Raw genomic sequence first — 22414 nt, 5'->3', positions numbered from 1 at the left:
GCCCGGCCCTCACCTTGGTAACGTAATGAGGCTGCAACGATGCGGGAAAACGGATGACGATCAAGGCGGCGGGTGTTAAGTAATAAACCTCGGTAATTTGTGGCTCGAATCCGGATGAGTCAGAGCGATCACTTAAAGTGGCGAAAAGTCCACTTTTCGATGAAATTTTGCGATCGGACAAATTGCCCAATCGGTGACGATGCGGTCAGTGATATGAATCCGAATACCAGGAATTCTGTAATCAACGATGAATAGAAAAGTTTTGAGAAATAATTTCTGTAGTGTTTCATTGCCTCTCATAAAGGTTCACTTAATGCATTGTAAGTAGGATTAATTGAAAAGTGCTTCCAACTAAATTCACACATTTACAGCATTCTTCAATGAATTGGCAGACTGACTTGTTTTTATAGATCGTCATACAGACATAAACGACATCGAAATGATCAATCTCTAATCCATTTTATCTCAAATCGAATCTATTAATGGCATGATTATTCATTCCACGGTAGTACCAATTAGAGGTGTGAATTTGTTATACGATAAGAATTGATTCAGCAGTGGCTCATTGTGTTCATAAATTATTCTATCAGGCTATTGAATGAATCAACATTGTTGCGATCATGACAAATGTCATTTTACATACAGTCACGTCGAACTAAGCTCATAACTACGATGAAACTACGTATTAGGTTGGGAAAACAGAAATCCATTATTTTTCGATGCGATGAGCGATGAGGCACCGGATATCTAGTAAAGTATCACTCAAACAATTTCAGCGGACTGCATCTTGGAACCGTTTGTAACTGAATTTATTTAAACTCAAAAAACAGTGTATCGACAAATTCATTTAAGAGGGTATTCTAGTCTGGTAATTTAAGGTGAACGTGGAAGCTAGCCAATGCAGTAGTATAGTTAAACACACGTGTAAAAATGAGGTAATAATGTTTGTGAGAGAAGAGCAAAGCACACGTAAATCAAAAAAGATCAATTCACTTATCATACTGTGTGGCGCCACATTGACACGAGTCTTAGAATAAATTTGAAAAAAAATAACAATTCAATACTAAAGTAAAATGTATGAACGATATGTTCCCATGAACAATTGCAAATATAAATATATATAGAAGGTGCATTTGTATATGCATATTTGCATATATATACTAAAATTCTGATTATACACGAGCGTAACATGAGCAAATTTATAACACACTAGCTGACCTGGCAAACTTCATCCCGCCCAAAATTTGTTTTTTGTTATCAATACCTTCAAACATTCACGTTTTCTTACTATGAGCATGTTCATGGGTCCAATCGCAGAACTGTTCATTGATTGATCTTCTATTCGACCCCGTTGAATTTACCCTTCACTATAAAATTCCTAGTATTTCTAACAAAACTCATCATTATAATATCAGGTTATTTTCAGACACAATTCTCGTTCAAGATTTTTCAACCACTGGCAAATAACCTGTTTCTTCGTTACATGGAATAACTGTTTCATACAGAAGATATAATAGAATAAAGACAGCCCTAAATCGGACTATTCCTTCCTCGAGTTTTGCTCTTATCAACACATCCGGCGATCCTTTTTTTTGTATAGATATAAGAAGATATAGGAGTGCGTTTCATCACATTAAAATCCATTTCCAGTTTCGAAAAAAGATCAATTCCGCTAGCGCAAACATCAAATGGACTAACAGCACTTGCAGAACATATGGGAATTTAATATTCCTAATTTTCCCTTTTTCCTTCAGAGTTTTCCGAAAATTTTCAATTCTCAAGTTTGGTTGAAATATTTTTGGTTGAAATATGTGTAATATTTTTATAGGACCCCCTCTTCATTCCAGAGAGGGGAGGGGTGTCATACCATTATGGAAACATTTCTCATACCCAAAAACCCCAACATCCCAAATTGTGCTTAATTAGTTCTCGAGTTATGCAGAAGTTTGTGTTTCGTTTGTATGCCAGCTCCCCTTAGAGAGGGGGGAGGAGGAAATGCACCCTAGAAACGTTTCGTGCCCCGTAAAACATTCACATGCCAAATGTGTTATGCAAAAATTTGTGTTTCATTTGTATGACAGCCCACCCTTAGAGAGCGGGAGGAGTGTCTAACCACCATAGAAATATTTATTGCATCCTAAAACCTCCAGATGCCAAATTTTGTTTCATTTGCTTGCTCGAGCAATTCAGAAATTTATGTTTCATTTGTATGGCAGCAACCCCCCCCCCCCTTAGAGAGGGGGGTGAAGTGTCCAATCATCATAGAAACATTTATTGCACCCTAAAACTTCAATATGCCCAATTTGGTTTCATTTCCTTGATTAATTCCCGAGTAATGTAGAAATTTGTGTTTCATTTGTATGGCAGCCCCCCCCCCCCCCCTTATAGAGGGAGGAGGAGTCTCAAACTATCACGAAAACCTTCCCCGGCATCAAAAACCCTTACATACCAATTTTTTATGTTGATCGGTTCAGTAGTTTCCGAGTCCATTAGAATCAGACAGACAGACAGACAGAATCCATTTTTATGTTTAACACATGCGAATTGGGGCCCTTTTGGTATTAACAAGATTTTTCCGCATAGTAAACCGATGATGCTAATTCCTTCATGTTTCCCTTCGTTGATCGTATTGTTTTGACATATTCACGTTGGAGAGCCTTTAACGCTCTTCGTTGGCCGAGGCATTTTGATTGAATATACCCCGCTCAGCTTTTGAGACTTGCAGACGTTTATTTCGATTGCGCTTATCACGAGTGAAGCATACCACCGTTGTAAATTTATTTAAATATACTGTGCCGCGTCGCGTGAAAAGTGTTCCGCGATGAGGCGAGAAAACACGTTCAAAATAGACTATTCCCAGCTCGCCGTCAAGCTGTCGGTCGAAAAGTTAATTGGTTTTTGTCGTTCGGTTCTTGGATTGAAGATGGAGGACATCAAGCGACTCCAGTGCCACAGAGGAGATGAGGTGGAGAGTGATGGGAAAAAACACACACTTCGCATCACGCTGGAAGATGGCAGCGTCGAAGTACGTGTTTACGATCTCCCCGAAGATGTGTCGGAAAGGAAGGTCGTCGATTTTCTTTCTGGATTCGGTGAAGTAGTATCGATCCGAGAAGTATCATGGGGCGAAAACAACGAAGCTCAAGGCATACCGCTCGGCATATGGTCTGTCCGTATGTTGGTGAAGCGGAATATCGATTCGTGGGTAACCATCGACGGAGAGCAAGCGTTTGTCGTGTATAAGGGACAGCTGCACTCCTGCCGCCACTGCAAAGAGCAAGCGCACACTGGCATATCATGTGTACAGAACAAAAAGCTTCTGTACCAGAAAAGCTACGCGAACGTGACGAAACAATCTGGACAAACTAACAGGTCAACTACCGATCAACAACCCAAGAAATCAGCTGGTGTGAGATCGGGACAAACGAAAAAGTCTACCGTGCCACCACTGACATCGTCGCAGGTATTTCCAGAACTGCCGAGTGTCACAAACCTGGAGGAACCCTCAGGTTCAAAAACACACACAAGCAGCCAGCCCGAAAGCACCTCAGCTCCAAAAACGAATGTCACTCAATCTCAACGAACCAAATCGTCTCTACTAGCACCTCCGCAGGCTATCGTTGCTGTGGATGATTATTTCAAAAAGCCAGCGTTACGATCGCAGAGCAAGAGTAGCAATGGTAACGAAACAGATGACTCTACCACATCCGTCAATAGCAGACCGAACCGTGGAAGACCGGCTGGGAAAAAGCCCCGCCGAGACGATATAGACGGAGAGAGTTTTGAAGTAATGTTAGTATAAATGGCTTTTACGTCGTATAACATCTCGTCCATCAACATCGCTACCATCACGAACCCCACGAAACTGAACGCTTTACGAAATTTCGTCAACAGTCAGAACCTTGACATCGTGTGTCTGCAAGAAGTAGAAAACGACCAGCTCTCCTTGCCTGGCTACGTCGTTTTCTTCAATGTAGACCATATGAGAAGGGGAACAGCTATTGCTCTGAAACAACACATACAAGTGACTAACGTTGAGAGAAGCCTGGACAGCCGACTGATTGCTCTACGAGTGCAAGACACGACGATCTGCAATGTTTACGCTCCCTCCGGTTCCTCACAACGAGCCGTTCGGGAAAATTTCTTCCACGAAACGCTTCCCTACTATCTTCGTCATAACACCACGAATGTAATATTGACTGGCGACTTCAATTGCGTGCTCCGAACATGCTCATTCACCGACCACAAAGCGCTCACACTCCGTCTATGCCTCCCCCATCTAGGACAAGAACATGGCCGTGGATTTTGGTCCCTTCGACCATATCTTATGACTAGCGAAAACGTTGCGGAATTCCAGTATAAGTGGCAATACTGGACCCGGCAGCGCAGAAATTACGGCTCTTGGATTGAGTGGTGGCTTATGTTCGCGAAGCCCAAAATAAAACGATTTTTCAAGTGGAAAAGTCGATCCGTGTTCGATGAATTCCACAGTTAACATCAGCATCTATACACTGAGCTACGTCGCGCCTATGATGGGTACTACCAGCATCCAGAAATGTCAACAACTATTAACCGACTCAAAGGGGAGATGCTAGCGCTTCAACGGAGATTCTCTCATACTTTCATGAGAATCAACGAAACGCACGTGGCGGGAGAACCCATATCAAATTTTTCAGTTGGGGGAGAGGCGAAGGAAAAAAACCATCATAACACAGCTGCAGACAGAGCAGGATACAACATGTACAGAGTCAAGAGCGATCGAAGACCACATGGTAACCTACTTTTCGACACTCTACTCAGAGGAGGCGAGAGACGAAGATGAGAAAAATTTCACCTGTGAATGTGTTATTCCACCAACCGACGAAGTCTCTATGAGCAGCATCACGACGGCAGAAATTTGGTCTGCGATAACAGCGAGCGCACCACGAAAGTCTCCGGGCTGTGACGGAATACCGAGAGAATTTTATCATCGTATGTTCGACGTCATCCACCGCGAGCTGAACCTGTTGCTAAACGAGGTACTCAGCGGAAATATTTGTGGAGGGCATCATCGTGCTGGTCAAGAAGAGGGGAGGCGACCATACGGCCAGATCATATCGTCCGATCTCATTGCTAAACAGCGACTACAAGCTCTTGTCCCGCATCCTAAAAACAAGATTAGAGCGAGTGATGAGAGAACACCATGTCCTCAGTGAAGGGCAGAAATGCTCGAACTCAGAACGAAACATTTTTCAAGCCACTCTCGCTCTGAAAGATCGCATAGCGAGTCTCCGTCATAACCATCGGGCTGGGAAGCTAATAAACTTTGATCTCGACCATGCGTTCGATCGGGTCCGGCACTCTTTCCTCTTTCAAACCATGCGTTCGCTCGGCTTCAACCATGATGTCATCGCTCTACTCTCGCGCATCGCCAGTCGATCTACTTCTCGGCTGCTTATCAACGGACATCTCTCTCGCTCGTTCGAGATTCAACGATCAGTACGACATGGGGACCCGTTGTCAATGCACCTCTTCGTACGGTATCTTCATCCACTGGTGTCCAGGCTCGAACGTGTGTGCGGAAACGATCTGCTGGCAGCGTATGCGGACGACATCAGCATCATCGTCACATCGGTAACTCAAATTGATGCGATGCGTCAGCTGTTTACTCGCTTCGAGAGAGCCGCTGGTGCAAAATTGAATTTACGAAAAACTGTTACTATCGATGTTGGGTCTTGCGAAAACGGCTGTATCGACACCCAGTGGCTGCAAACAGTCGATGTAGTTAAAATATTGGGTGTAGTTTTCGCAAACTCGACAAAACTAATGACAACACTGAACTGGAATGCGCTGGTGGGGAAATTCTCGCAACTAATGTGGCTGCACTCTCTGCGTATGCTGACGCTGCATCAAAAAGTGATCATGCTGAACACGTTCGGCACCTCCAGGATATGGTACCTCGCGTCCATTCTACCACCGTTGAACGTACATACAGCGAAGATTACATCAACGATGGGAACGTTTCTCTGGAGAGGGACAGTTGCTCGCGTCAATCAAATTGAAATACCAAGGGTGGAACGGAATAATCCAGCAAATAACTGGCGACGCACGTGGCAAAATATCGCGTCGAAGCAGCTTACGTCAGTACAGCGGACGAAACTATACTTGCTGGTGAATGAGAAGATCGAGCATCGGAAATTGCTTTCGTGTTGCAGCGTGTAAATGACGAAAACTGTATACGCTGTGGCAACCGAACAGAAGAAACACTTAAACACAAATTTTGTACTTGTGTTCGCGCCGGACAAGCTTGGACGGTTCTTCAACAGAAGATATCATGCGTCTTAGGTGGATGGAGAAGGCTCGATTTCGAGGAGCTGAAAAAACCTAGCCTAGTGGGAATAAACGGAAGGCGTAGAGTGAAAATTCTTAAACTATTTATTAGTTATATTTGCTTCGTTAATGAATGTGATGGTAGAATTAACATAGATGATATGAAGTTTCATCTAGATATAGAATCATGACGTGTAAGAAATGAAACAAACATACTTTTTCTAAAATGTACTGACAAATAAAACCATATTAAAAATAAAAATAAAAAAAAAGTAATATTGTATATTGAATGTATATTGAATATTGAATAATAATTGTATATTGAATAATACTTTTCCGTTTACTGTTTTTGAAAGCATAGGCAGCCGTGGCAGTGTTCCGAGCTCTGCAATACAATTTTCTTGCCCAATGTTAAAGTTGCTAAAACTTACATTATAGACCCATTAAACGTAGAAATAATAATTGTATTGATATCAACACAATTTTATTCTATTGATTTTAATGACATGAAACGCTATGACTCAGGAATAACATTTTATTGAGTGGTTTTTATAGCTGTTTCGATGATGTTGTCTGGCATCAGTGTCGAAAAAATAACGATGCTTTCACAAATACAAACAAAACCATTGCCGAAGATTGAAAAATTAAAGTTTAACTTTCAGAGCACTTGCTCGAGTTTTCAGACGTTTTTCACTATACAGTGCGACAGCAGATGAAAATTTAACATCTTGTGAGTAATCGATTAGAATTAGGTTGATATTACTTGATGAGAAGTGTGCGAAAACGATCATTTTCTTCACACTGTTTCGCAAAATTATTGATTTTCGGTCGAGGGGTGAGGAAGGGAGTTGAAAGAAATGAGAGCCATTGTGGCAGCCATTTGTGGCTAGCTTCCACCTTCACCTTAAAAACAACAAAATTTATTTTTTGCATATTTATGAACTTTAGATTTTCTTGAAACTCATTATTTACTGAGTTATAACAGTTAGGTGGTATCCAATCTCTAATACGACCTTTGTCTGTAACATTTACCCGAAAGGCAAGCACCCGAAAGATAGTTACTCGAAAGGCTTTTACCCGAAGGTAACAAAAATAGGACAACAACTTTTCCAAGTAAGGTATCCCGGGGCAAGTAGAAATCCAGGGTAAACTAAAACCGAAGCCATAACTTTTACTGGGAATGATGGATTGACGTGATATATTTTTTTTCAGTAAACATTACCTTTCAACCCATCTTATGACAGCCATTACCAGAATATTGGATTTAACGTAATCCGCGCCTTTGTTTATATTTACTCGATCTTTAAATCAAAACATTTTTGCGCACTGACTCGATCGGTCTGGAAGCACTGATTTTTTCAAAAATATCGCCAGAATTGCAAGTTAGGTAATCAAATAAGGATAATCAAGTGTAGTTGTTTTAAAAACTAAACTGAAAAATCTTTTTCAGTTTTCTGAGCATTTCAACTCACCCCGTGTTTTTTTTCAATCCTGAGGTATGTTGAAAATACAGAAAAATACACATTCCTATTTATGCATTCAACGCACTGTGCGTTGTCTTGTATGGGGTACTACTTTCTTTGATAATTAGTACCGTTATCTATTACTCATACGAGGACCATATTGATTCGTGGACAGGTTCATTAGACATCAAGCTTCGTTTAGAAAAAGCATAAACTGATACTTGGTCGAGTAAAACATAAGATTAGCATGGTTTCTCGCTGTGGAGGCTGAGAGCAGACAAACGACCCCAAAGAGTTAACCCATTATTACCCAGGTTTACAAGAACTTGATCCAAATGGCATGAAACTTTCTAGTCCATCTAGGTTTCCCGGGGGGAAACGCAATATTTTGGTTTGGAGTTCTTTGGAAGTTGAGATATCTGACGTATGTAATTTCATACGCCGAGCCGATACAGTATCAAAAATGGAAATCATTTGAATATTGAACAAAACGGTTTTATTTCATAAAATTCAACTTCAACAACCATTTTGATGGTTTATTAGCACTTTCGTGAACTGCCGTTCTACGCATAATTGTCCCACGGTTCATAGGGATTGCATAGAACATAGTACAGTTATGCGTAGAACGGCAGTGTATCGGATTTAGTATCACTGAGTATGGTACCGGAAAAAGCTCTCCGAAGGGTGCAAACCCACATCACACTTCAAGCAAATATACGTCGTATATCGGTTGCAATACGCATACCTTCGTTGGGTACTATTTGGATTCGTATTAATGAAATGATTTATTCCGTCAAACCTAACTTCCGATGACTTCGAGTGTTTAGGCTTGATCTGCATGAACTCGATCCTTGCTGGATTTATGTCACTTAGAAGTCCTTCACAGATAGCTCTGACGAAATTAATCAAAGGTCCATTTCCATGATTCTTTCTTTAGATATGCCAAAGATTGACAACCCCACCGTTCAGCACAAATCGGAAAAAGGGCCAATACCACTTCTTATTAAGGATGGTGCAGCGGTATAGCCCTCGTTGAGCGTCGAAGAGATAAACTCCACCCATTCCTTTGTTGTACATTTCACTATCCAGCATCCATATCGCTGTCTCCCCCGCTTGGGGGCACGATGACAAAGTCAATATCATTTGTTGACACTAGATTTTCGAAAGCGTCTTCGTCCAAATCAATCAGATAATTGTACAGCTCATCCGGATTATCGGGAAGCTAATATATCGTATTGAGAAAAAAATATACCGTAGTTGCACAGCATTTGAAATTTCATACGCTCAAAAGTAAACGTAGATTTCTTGCGGTTTCATAATTTTCTTCGGATTTTTTGCTAGATATCATTTTTCACACTCGTCTAGTAGTGTTGTGTCACAGATTTGAGCAATTTAGAATCCTTTAAGAAGTAAAACTTTTATAAATGTGTGTTTACTTTTGCGACTCCATTAAACACGAACTTTGCAAGCTTCAATTCACAACAAAACAATAAAAATGACAGATAAAATGACTGTTTATGATACACTATGCAAGCATTTGCATAGCCCATGCAGCAAATTAAAATCTCGCCCGATTAAGGGATAATAACCCACCCAGTCTGGCAACACTGCATTTTCGCCGCTGATTTGTATTGACGTTTTGTTGGAATAAACATTCAGTTCGCAAACAGATTCAACAGAATAGGACGTGTTTTGAAAGGAGAAATAAAACAGTGGAAAAAGGAAAAGTTTTTGTAAAGGTTTGAAAGTGAACTAGAAAGAAAGTGAAGTGAGCGGAGAACAACAAAGAAGGACAACACAACGTAGGAAACGAAAGGTACGGATTCAACATATAAAAGTGGTGCCGTGACCAGGATTTTCGGCCCAACGTGACTACGGGAGACGCCATCTCGATACACTGGACGGTACGAGGACCTATTGGAGGCGCCATTGCTGTTCGGACATCGTGAGTCTGATTGTTCGAGAAGCTTCGAAAGCTTTTATTGATAGTTTCAAGGCTCGTTCAATCGGAAATCAGGTAATTACCTGTCCGATTTATTCTGCGTAGCCTCACAGGTACGCTTTAGATCTCCGTTTCTCTTTTTTGCATACTCTACGCGGTTCCTGGACATTCGGGGACAATCGATTACCGCCATCCTTGATTGGGGTACATCGCAACGGCCATCCGGCGCCATTTCGAGGTGCTAATTGTGTGTAGCACAATAAGGAGTTGTTCCTATTCAGCCCAGAGGAACTATTGAGGCATTCAGGCAATACTTTCGGCCATTCTGCGCCATTGTGAACGTCGCTTGACTGTATTTGGACATCGCCACGCAATCCAGTGGATCTTTCAAGCAATTTCAACGATTTTTGACGCTTTTTCCGCTGTTTGCGGTCCCAAACCGAAACGCATCGGACGTTTTTTTGTGCAGCTCAGGTCGAGCTTCGAGTATTTTTTGATTTTTTCAAGGCACGCTTAGCCTTGGAATAGGTGAGTACCTTTCCAAGTGATTATTTCTCCAGTGTCCGGGTCTACCGTGGTCTTTTTTTGACAGAATCGACCAATCCCTGACGTTATCGCTCCAGTTATACCATTCCTTTCTGCGTGATGGCGGAAACGGACTCGACATCGAGGGTCAACGCGCCTGCTGGTGTCTCTAGTGGTGCTACCGGACAGAATAGCCGTACGCACCGAGTACTACTGACACGGAGGACCACACTACTTGCAGCACTGGGTCGGGCCGAGGCATTTTTGCCGGACTACGATGCTGTGAGGGACGCGACGAAGGTGCAGGTGCGGCTGGACCACATCGAGAACGTTTGGAAGAACTTAGAGGAGGTGCAGACGGAATTGGAGTGTGCTGAGGAGAGTGAAGAAGGTATGGAATTGCACGAAGAAGCACGTGCCAGCTTTGAAGAGCGATTGCTAATAATAAAAGCAGAATTAACATCCAAACTTCCTGTTATTCCTATTGACTCTCAAATCCTTCAAACTGTACACCCTACTTCCGCTCTCTCTGGTTTGAAACTGCCGACTATTTCTCTTCCTGAATTCGACGGGGACTATATGCAATGGTTGGGTTTCCATGACACGTTCTTAGCTCTGATTCATTCGAACACCGATGTGCCAGCGATTCAGAAGTTCCACTATCTGAAAGCAGCTTTGAAAGGGGAGGCTGCCCTGCTAATTGAATCGATTGCGATTAGCGCAGCGAATTATAATTTGGCTTGGGATGCTCTGGTGGGACGTTATGCGAACGATTATCTCTTGAAAAAGCGACACTTACAGGCTCTTTTCGACGTTCATCTAATGAAGAAGGAAACCGCAGTGACACTCCACGCGTTGGTGGACGAGTTTGAACGTCATGTGAAGACTCTGCAGCAGATGGGCGAACCGACGGCGCAGTGGAGCAGCATTCTTGAGCACCTACTGTGCACACGTCTACACGATGACACCCTCAAAGCGTGGGAGGACCATGCATCCACCGTGGAGGATCCGAACTATTCGTGTCTCATCGATTTTCTCCAACGTCGGATGCGTGTTTTGGAATCAATTTCCGTCAATAACCATGCGTCTCCTTGCTATGGGAATTCGGCGAATAGTAACATGAAAAGGTCAACACAGTTTTGTCTTTCTTCGAATGCTGCCACTACTAATTCTGGCAGTAAGTGCCCTGCGTGCGGCCAGGAAATTCAACGGTTTTTCAGTTGCTCAGCGACGGCAACTGGTGTTCAAGAAGCGACTGTGTAACAACTGCTTGAAGGGTGATCACATGGCGAAGGATTGCACTTCAAATTTCAATTGTAGGCATTGCAATATGCGACACCATTCTTTCCTCCATTCTGCGTCGTACGAGGGTTCTCAGAGGTCCGCTCCCGAGACTCATTTCTCCAGTACCCCAGCTGTAGTGCAGATTGCTCCGCCCTTGGTGGGCAAGCCTAGTGTGCAATCGACGGTTGCAGCCACCGAAAACATCCTTGCTTGTGAGGTGAGTGCTCCAGTGCAGCAGCCGCGGGAAAACGTTTTTCTTCAGACGGTACTGGTGAAGATTGTCGATGCTTTTGGGTAGGATCATCTAGCACGTGCTCTTCTCGACAGCGCATCGCAGCCCAACCTAATCACTGAGCGGCTGGCACGCCTGCTACGACTAAGAAGAAGCAACGTGAACGTGACTATCCATGGGGCCGGTCAGCTTCAGCAAACGGTGCGCAACTCTATCGTGGCCCAAGTCAAGTCGCGAGGCGGCAATTTCGATTTAGGGATCAGCTTTCTAGTGATAGACAAGGTCACTGCAGACCTTCCGGCGCAGGATATTACCATCGCGGACTGGCAGATTCCCGACGAACTTCCCCTGGCCGATCCTGCGTTCAACATGAGGCAACGCATTGACATGGTTCTGGGGGCGAAACATTACCATTCGTTCTTCCCCAGTGCAGCTCGCATTCAGCTCGGTGAGCAGCTCCCACATCTAATGAAGAGCGTGTTTGGATGGGTCGTAACAGGTTCCGCTTCACTACAACAGCTTACGCCATCGTCCACTTCCACTGTCAGTTCCTACAACACCGTAACTGTATCCATGATTTCGTTGGAGGACAGCATCGAGCGCTTTTGGAAGACCGAAGACTTGCAGATAAGTGATAACTATTCGGTCGAGGAACGTCACTGCGAATCTTTGTTCCAATCGACGGTGGCACGGACAGCTGAGGGACGCTACATGGTCCGACTGCCTCGAAAGCCAGATTTCGACGCCATGATGGGAGAATCCAGAGCCAGCGCTCTTCGTCGGTACGAAATGCTTGAGCGCAGACTGGAAAGGAACTCAACGCTCAAGGAGGACTATCACAAGTTCCTACAGGAGTACCTGTCCCTCGGCCATATGCGGCTGGTCGAGCCGGGCAGCAAAGTTACCGGCGCTGCTTATTATTTACCACATCATCCGGTTCTGAAGGAGTCAAGCACGACGACGAAACTTCGGGTGGTCTTCGACGGCTCTGCTAAAACGTCCACTGGTTACTCCCTCAACGAAGCGCTCTGTGTGGGACCGGTCGTTCAAGACGACTTGCTGTCCATTGTTTTACGGTTTCGTACCTACCAGGTTGCCCTCGTCGGAGACATCGCGAAGATGTATAGGCAGGTCCTGGTACACCCTGACGATACTCCCCTGCAACGCATCCTGTGGCGTTTTTCTACGGACACACCTGTCCAAACCTACGAGCTACTGACCGTGACATACGGACTTACTCCATCGTCATTCCTGGCGACTCGCGCTCTTCAGCAATTGGCCGCTGATGAAGGCGACGCCTACTCTCTCGCTGGTCCAGCATTAAGGAAGAATTTCTACATCGACGATTTCATCGGTGGGGCCAGCTCCACAGAAGAGGCAATCCGCCTCCGAGAAGAGCTGTCGAATCTAATGCAAAAGGGTGGACTCGAACTGCGCAAGTGGACGTCTAACCGTTTCGAAGTTCTGCAAGGCCTGGACGAAGACCATATCGGGACTCAATCAACATTGAGCTTCACTCCCAACGAAACAACCAAGGCACTGGGAATCGGCTGGGAGCCAGAGAACGATTTTCTTCGCTTCGATTCAACGGTGCAACCACGAGATGCGCCGCCCACGAAACGTACGATACTCTCTGACATCGCTAAGCTATTCGATCCTCTTGGGTTGATAGCACCTGTGGTTGTACGCGCTAAAATCCTCATGCAGGAGTTGTGGCTGCTTTCCTGCGACTGGGACGAACCGGTCCCAGATACCGTGCGTAGGAAGTGGGAGAGTTTCAGCAGTGAGCTTCCACTTATCTCGTCCTACCGAGTTGAACGCTGCGCATTCCTACCAGATTCGCGCGTGAAGCTGCACACTTTCGCGGATGCCTCTCAAGACGCTTACGGAGCGTGTACGTATGCTCGTTGCAAAAACGACCAGGGAGAAGTGAAAATAATTCTGCTTGCCTCGAAGTCCAGGGTCGCACCGCTCAAACGCCTATCCATCGCACGTTTAGAGCTTTGTGCAGCCGTTCTCGCAGCACATCTGTACCACCGCATCAAGCAAGCCATCGACATCAGCATTTCCGCAGCATACTTCTGGTCAGACTCATCCGTAACCCTGCAGTGGCTCCAGTCTCCACCCAACGTATGGAAAACTTTCGTCGCTAACCGCGTGTCCGAGGTGCAACACTACACGCATGGATGCCGGTGGAATCACATTTCTGGAGTTGAGAATCCCGCTGATCTGGTGTCCCGGGGTCTCTCGGTCGAAGATTTCCTTTGTGCGACCTGTGGAAGCGTGGACCTGCATGGTTGTCGAGTTCATCTGATCACTGGCCAATTTCGAAGCCGTCAGAAGTCGCCGACGAGGTTTTGGAGACTAAACAATTAGTCGCTATCGTTCAAACACCATCAACGTGTAACTTCTTGTTCCTCCGTTGGAGTTCGTACAGACGCCTGTTGAACTGCACTGCCATTTGCTTACGCTTCATCAACAATGCACGTATCAAAGCTAGAACCCAATCAATCCCCACTACAGAGCCTGTATCGCAAATACTTACCGTCGAATATCTTACCCAAGCCAAAACGCTGCTGCTTCGCCTAGCCCAGAGAGACGCCTTCCGAGAGGAAATGAAGGACTTGAAAGCAGGAAAACCCTTGCCAAAACGCTCCCACATTCGCCAAATGAATCCCTTCATTGATCCAGAGGGTGTAATGAGAGTCGGTGGTCGGTTGAACCTTTCGCAGTTGCCCTACCAATCAAAGCACCCTGCCCTCCTCCCAAGCAATCATCCTTTCCCTAAATTAATCGCTGAGCACTATCACCTTAAGCTTCTTCATGGCGGCGGGCGTCTTCTGCTAAGCGTCATCCGCGAAGAATTCTGGCCGTTACACGGCCGTCAACTAGTTCGTTCCACTACACGTAACTGCTTCCGTTGCGTTCGTCAAAACCCGCAACCCTGCCAGCAACAAATCGGCCAGCTACCTACCTCGCGAGTCACACCGAGTCGCCCATTTTCCGTCACGGGTGTCGATTACGCCGGGCCGCTCTACATGAAACCGGTCCATAAGAAAGCCGCACCTGCAAAAGCTTTCCTGTGCCTGTTCGTCTGCTTCGTGACAAAAGCTGTCCACCTTGAGCTAGTCGACGATCTTTCGACCAAAGGATTCCTCGCCGCACTACGCCGATTCATTTCCCATCATGGAACACCCACGCACCTGCATTCGGATAACGGCAAGAATTTCGAAGGTGCAAAAAGAGAGCTCGCTGAATTGTTTCTCATGCTTCGGAATCAACATGAGAGAGAGAGAGAAACTACCAGTTATATGTGCCGAAGAGGGCATAACTTGGCACTTCACACCGCCCAAGGCCCCCCACTTCGGAGGCCTGTGGGAAGCGGCCGTAAAAGTGGCAAAGAAACATTTATTGCGTCAATTAGGACCAACACGATTATCATATGAGGAAATGTGCACCGTTCTCTGCCAAATTGAAGCTGCGATGAATTCCAGACCGCTGCTGCCGCTGTCCGACGACCCGAATGATTTGGCTGCTCTCACGCCGGCTCACTTCCTCATCGGCACTTCGATGTGCGCCTTGCCCGACCCAGAGCTGCTGCATATCTCGGCGAATCGCTTGGACCATTACGAGACGCTGCAGCTGCACGTTCAGCAGTTTTGGGTCCACTGGAGAAAAGAATACCTGCAGGAGCTTCAGAAGGACACGAAGCTGGCTGCCCGTAACAACGATATCCAGCCCGGAAGAATGGTAGTCATCGTTGACGAGCATCTGCCTCCGGTTCGTTGGCCATTAGCCAGAATCGTTTCAATTCGCCCTGGAATGGATGACATCACTCGAGTTGTTACACTGCGTACTCAACGGGGAATAATTACCCGTCCTATTACCAAAATTTGCCTGCTGCCGGTCGCATCTGCACCGTCCGAGGAAGGAATCACCATCGAAGCCTGAAATCACCTGAAAAATATGAAAAATATTAGTTAAAATAGAAAAAAAATATGAATTTGTTAGCAGTAGTACTTACCAGTTAGACTAGTTAGCATTGTTTGCATTTGTTGAATTAATTCAAGGCGGCGGGTATGTTTATGATACACTATGCAAGCATTTGCATAGCCCATGCAGCAAATTAAAATCTCGCCCGATTAAGGGATAATAACCCACCCAGTCTGGCAACACTGCATTTTCGCCGCTGATTTGTATTGACGTTTTGTTGGAATAAACATTCAATTCGCAAACAGATTCAACAGAATAGGACGTGTTTTGAAAGGAGAAATAAAACAGTGGAAAAAGGAAAAGTTTTTGTAAAGGTTTGAAAGTGAACTAGAAAGAAAGTGAAGTGAGCGGAGAACAACAAAGAAGGACAACACAACGTAGGAAACGAAAGGTACGGATTCAACAATGACACTGACACAAAAAACACTCTTAAATCGTCATGTGGTATCATTTAAAATGTGCTTAACACTTTAGTTTAATCAAAAACAGTTTTTCAAAAACGGGCATTTTTGCGTATTAAATTTCATACCCATTAGTGCCCAGGTTTATGCACATCATTTCGGATTCTACCATCATACGGATAAGCCATCGCATGTCAGTTTCGTTGAATTTTTTCTTAGAAGAGAAATAAATAGAATGGAAGGAAGAAAGAGAGAAAAAACTAAAGAGAGAGAAAGAGAAAGAGAGAGAGAGTTATTTTCAGATTTTTTAAATGTTTTATTAGGATGCCCATTTCCATTTTAGGGTGGTCCGAAAAAAAATTTCCCTTTTTTTACAAAAATGACTTTTTTTTAAATAATAACTTTTGAACTACTATACCTATTCCTATCGAGACAATCAATATCGGGTCCAATATTAGGTTGGGAAAAAAGTAATCCATTATGTTTGGGTGAAATTCAAAACTATTTTTATTATGCTTCGGATTTGGAAAATTTGTTGCCGTTCCGTCGAATATACACCGTTTTGTTGGAAAGTTTGTTGCCGTTTTAAAAGTAGCTTTATAATGTCTCTTTCATAAAGGTCTTGGTCCTTATTAGCGAAAAACTATAGCAATATATTTTTACAATCTTCAATCCCCATTTCTCATCACTTTGGAAATTTTCCAATGTGAGAAAAAGGTGATAATCGTATGGTGTCAGGTTCGAATTATAAGATGGTTGCATTAAAACATCCCAATCAAGCTCTTGGAATTGTGTGGCCTTGCGTTGTCCTGATGGAACACTCTGGTCAATCGCTAGCTTCGAATGGTCCATTTATTGACAATAGAGATCTTATTTCAATGTATTGCACTAAAATAATAATTAAAAAAAAAAAAAAAATTAAAACAAAATTAATTTGCACGTATTTTACTGTTGCAGTATCGGTATCATAAACACCATTCACAATTTCAGCGGCCTGACTTGCATTCTCGCATTTATAAAAGAAAAAGTGTAAAATGTACCGAATTTTCTCTTCATTGATCTCCATGGTTAACACCCTGTAACTCACAATTGAATGGAACAAGAAAAAAACAGCAGGATATATTTTTTACAGGGTGAAATGCCTCCATCACAACGGGCCTATTTTTCAAATTGTATGATCGATATTACGCGAGATATTGATCACTAAAGCCAGCTATCGAGAAAATAATGGATAACTTTTTCCCCAAATATATTACTGTACTTTGTTTTTTAAATGTATTTACTGTTTTTCAAGTGAATTTCGACATAGTTATGTCCATATCCTCACAATCGTGTAGAGGGAAAGGGTGGTATATTTAATTTAGCTCCTGTTATTCAAAAGAGAGGTTTATATGCACCTGATATTGTGTCCATTGTCTAAGTCAATGATGTTTGGAAACTCCATGTTACTGTTGTATTGTTGTACAATTAGCTAAATATCCCCCGGTTAAAGTTCAAGCAGCGAAACGATCTCATTCGGCGTTCAAGATTTATGTAATCTTCTCTCCGGTCATCGATTCTACAATTCCAAGTGATAAACTACCGCGTCCATTTTAAAGCGACGCCCTCATCGCTTAAGCCAGCGTCGGCCATAAATCTTGGTCTAGGTAAGAATGTCCCTACCATTGTCACGATAAATTAAGCCAAATTATTTTAAATACCAGCAGACTCATCGGAGCGTGTTCTCCCCTCCAAACCCGCCGTCCATCCATCTGCCCCAACCGATTCCACCTCATCTTGCGATAAGCACTGGGTACTGACAAAGCTCCACACGCCGTCGGATGGCGCTCCGTTTGCCGGCGATTCGCACCAAACACAGATTAATGTTGCTACCATTTTTACAGTAATCATTCTTCTCGCCATCCTCGTTGTCTTCGTTGCCGCCAACCGCTTTGCTCTGTGGGAGCAGTTTCACTCGGCTTCAATCTGTGTTCACATCGTGCCTTCCTAAGTGGGAATGTTTCATTCGAAATTACTCAGAACCAGAATGCACTCGGAAGAAAAAATGCTCCATTCAGATCTTCGCTGCTCAAGTGAATCCACAAAAAGGGTGAAATTAATAAGCTTTTCCATTCTTTGCACATTGTTGTAGATGAATTGAAAGGGAATCTACTTAACGGCATTAAATATTAAAAAGGATTGTTGAAAGTATGATAAACTTATACCCGGGTTTCAGCATGGTTTTGAAACTTTGGTTTTGGCAAAATCCTCCTGATAAACCCCAAGCATTTTGTTCTTTGCTGCTCGGCTTTTCTTTGCGGGATAATGTTTCCCAGGAGTTTTCAACTTTTGTCTTCAGTCATCGCCATGGAAAGCCGCACCACATGCTGACACGTAATAATCCTTTTTGGTACAACTCCATCAGCAACTTTCCCAGCGATCTCCCGCTATCTGTTTGGTAGTTTCCAGTGGGGGCGTCTGCTTACTGTCTGATGTCAGTATGAACATTTCAACACAAAGAAAAATAACCTTCTTTTCTCCCATACACGTATACACGTATAAATACATATTTTGGTAGCAGTTTTGAACTCGTCTTCTGAACGTGCCGTGCAATCATGGTGACAAAGAAACAGGCTTGATTTACGATGTTCTGGGGGCTACCCTATGCTACCCTATGCTCGCACACTTTCGAGAGGGGGTGCTCGAGAATAAACAGAAATAAAAATTCAGTACCACATCTCGTCGACACTTTTCCGAGCGGAGCGGACCAAAAGATCGACCGAACGTCACGTCTCCCTGGTACCTTCTTTGAGTTAGTTGCAATAAAACCAAATCAGGAAGTCGACGATAATCAATTGACATCTTAGCCCGGCTGGGAGGCACTTGCAGCAGCAGTTATCAACAGGACAAGTTCCACACCCGGGACGTGATCTGAGGATTTCCTCGTTTTTTTTTTGTCGTTCCCCCCTCGCCCAACATACTTATTTTGAACAAAAATCAACTCACGAAAGGAAGTCCTGACGCTTGATTGGTTTATTGTTTCCCAAGCCACTCGACAGCCGAAGGCGATAAATATTTATTGCAATTGTGCAGCTGCTGTCGATTTGCGGGGAGAAAAGATTATGTTTGGGGCGCGCGCTTTCTTTCGTTTCGTACTAATTTTGTTTTGGGAGTTGATTGCGAAAATAGAAAATTTATTCCCTTCGGCAGAGGAGACTGGCAGGGAATCGAACGTTCGCTTCTCGTGACCGATGTCGAATTTTTCAGATTGTTCACTCTGATTTGAGTCGAATCAAAAGCAGACTATGCAAATTTATGCATCACACGGAAGATTCGACGACATAAATCAGCCTCTGGATGGAAAGATAAAATACTTCGGAGAAGCAAAAATTGAGGATCGTCTGATCTTATCACATCTTAACACGCATTACCGATATTACTTGAGACGTCCAGCTTCTGGCCGGTGGCTATCTGGGTAAACAAAAAAGGAATACTTCGCGCAACCCGAACGTCACGATCGTGGCATAGATCACCACTTTATTGGTGCGTTCACAAGGCAGATGTTACGTTCGTTCCAAGTTGCAGCGAGGGTTTAATGGCGAAGTTCAGCCCCCTCGGGCATCCGACGATTCTTCGCTGTGATAAGCGATGGGGCTCAACCCAGCAACCAGCTGCCATCGTTTAGATGCGCTGGATGTTTTGAAGATCTCTTCGCTGTTGATAAATTTGATGGCCTCCAAGTCAATCTGCGTGAAGAAGTGATAGCGTGCTGATTCTTTGGATGGATGGTAACGATGTAATTGAATGATTCGGTTCACTGTTTTTGTAGTTCAAATTGTGAGTTATACACTGCGTTTCACAACTATAGAACCACTCATTTTTTTCTGAGTTTCCAGTGATGTGTAAGAAGTCGGTTGAATTAAAGTATATAGTGTAGGATATAATAAATATCACCATTTATAAGACTGGCCATTCGGACTTTATTGTTATGCTCAGGCGTAAAACATTCAAAAAACTAATATTCCAGTGTTTAAATCAATTAATTTTATTAATTGATACCAAATTACCCAATTATCACACTGTTTCTGGTGCAAGAACAGCAATAAATGATTTTGAAGTACTTCATTGCACTTCTGACTGTTCATTCGTGTTGATGGTGAGCTATCTAAACTATGCCTTTTTAAGAAAATTCTCCCAGAACCTTAAAAATTCCATCTCCAAAGCTGCGGGTCCAAAAACTGATGCGGAAGCTAATCTTATGGGTTTCTCTATTTCAGGAGAGCTTCTCTGATAAAAAGAAATTCAACTTAAATAGAATTTCTTCATACTGGAAGGACTTACGGAACGTGTCATGTAACTTTTAAACTCGTAACTTCGCAGGTGGCAGTTTGATGGTTTGAAGAAAATATTTTCAAAAAAGCCTGGTTCAGATAGCATACAGCATACAAGCATGCAGCATACAAGCAGAATTAATGATTTGAAGAGCTTAAACGAGCAGTATCCTCTGCGTAGAACGAAATACACACTACAACACGGCGCAGCTTGGACGAAAATACCACGAATCGGTTATTTGAGCTGATTGAGAACTAAAGATGACCTACGAAATAGGAACATATTGTAATTCATGTGAAATTGACGTTAATTTTGTGTAGAAGTGATCTCCATTCCAACTGGTTCTATAGATATGAAACACCGGAGTTTTAGTTTTTTGAATGTTTCGCACTTGAACACAACAATAAGGTTCAAATGGCCAGTCTTATTAATGAAGATAGTTATTATGTTCTACACTATATACATCAATTCAACCGACTTCTTACATATCTCTGGAAACTCAGAGAAAATTAGTGGACCTATTCTATTCTAATCACCTTTGCGTATACATTTTTTTAAAGGATATCAGAAATGCACTACAGGCAGCAGCCCGATGTGTCTTGCAGAGCAGAGCAGTTGTATGGATGAATCGATCTTATTTCGACCGTGGATCGATCTCCATCGCTGATGATTGTTGCATGGACATAGCTATTCTGTAACAACACAAAGATGGTCAGGTCAATGAGGGTCCTGAGTTTTGAACTCACGATCGATCGCTTACTAAGCGAACGCACAACCAATGTGGCTACGGAGACCCCCTAGTCCGTACTTGACTTAATTTTTTTTATTGATGTATATATTAGGCTGTCAAAAAAGACCTGCGGTATTTCCGCGAGGTGTCGTTGTAAGCGCGTAGTTCTAGTTGTGTTCATTGTATCGAGTCATACTATAGCTTGTTGGAAAGGTATTCTTGCGCGCTATAATATAGTCCTTGACAGTGTTTTGTTTGGTAAGTCGTTCGTGAGTTATAGTGTCCAAATATGGAGCAAAATAAAGAGAAAATCCGACATATTTTACAGTACTACTATGACAAAGGCAAAAATGCATCTCAAGCTGCCAATAAAATTTGTGCAGTTTATGGACCCGATACAGTTTCCATTTCCACCGCACAACGATGGTTTTAACGTTTTCGTTCTGGTGTAGAGGTCGTCGAAGATGCGCCACGCTCCGGAAGGCCTGTCGTCGAAAATTGCGACAAAATCGCTGAATTAGCCGAGAAAGACCGGCATAGTAGCAGCCGTAGCATCGGCCAAGAGCTGGGGATAAGTCATCAAACCGTTATTAACCATTTGAAGAAGCTTGGATTCACAAAGAAGCTCGATGTATGGGTGCCAAACACGTTGACGCAAAAAAACATCTTTGACCGTATCAACGCATGTGAATCGCTGCTGAATCGCAACAAAATCGTCCCGTTTCTGAAGCGGATGGTGACTGGCGATGAAAAGTGGGTCACTTACGACAACGTGAAGCGCAAACGGTCGTGGTCGGAGCCCGCTGAAGCGGCTCAGACGGTGGCCAAGCCCTCATTAACGGCCAGGAAGGTTCTGTTGTGTGTTTGGTGGGATTGTCAAGGAATAATCTATTATGAGCTGCTTCCCTATGGCCAAACGCTCAATTCGGACCTGTACTGCCAACAACTGGACCGCTTGAAGGTAGCACTCATGAAAAAGAGGCCATCTTTGATAAACAGAGGCCGCATTATCTTCCATCAGGACAACGCCAGGCCACACACTTCTTTGGTGACGCGCCAGAAGCTCCGGGAGCTCGGATGGGAGGTTCTTTTGCATCCGCCGTATAGTCCGGACCTTGCACCAAGTGACTACCGCCTGTTTTTGTCCATGGCGAACGAGCTAGGTAGTCAGAAGTTAGCCACAAAAGAGGCCTGTGAAAATTGGCTATCCGAGTTTTTTGCCAA

At 43.7% G+C, this 22414-nt stretch overlaps 1 protein-coding gene across 8 annotated transcripts in view; it reads left to right on the top strand.

Annotated features, from left to right (window-relative positions):
* The window catches only part of LOC129771795 (protein sax-3), a 561419-nt gene that overhangs the window by 414970 nt on the left and 124035 nt on the right, over nucleotides 1–22414 (top strand). The window lies entirely within an intron of this gene.

This window comes from Toxorhynchites rutilus, chromosome 2 (assembly GCF_029784135.1).
Source record: "Toxorhynchites rutilus septentrionalis strain SRP chromosome 2, ASM2978413v1, whole genome shotgun sequence".
Taxonomy (NCBI): Eukaryota; Metazoa; Arthropoda; class Insecta; order Diptera; family Culicidae; genus Toxorhynchites; species Toxorhynchites rutilus.
The sequence above is the reverse complement of the archived record's forward strand: the minus strand, read 5'-3'. Positions and strand labels throughout refer to the sequence as shown.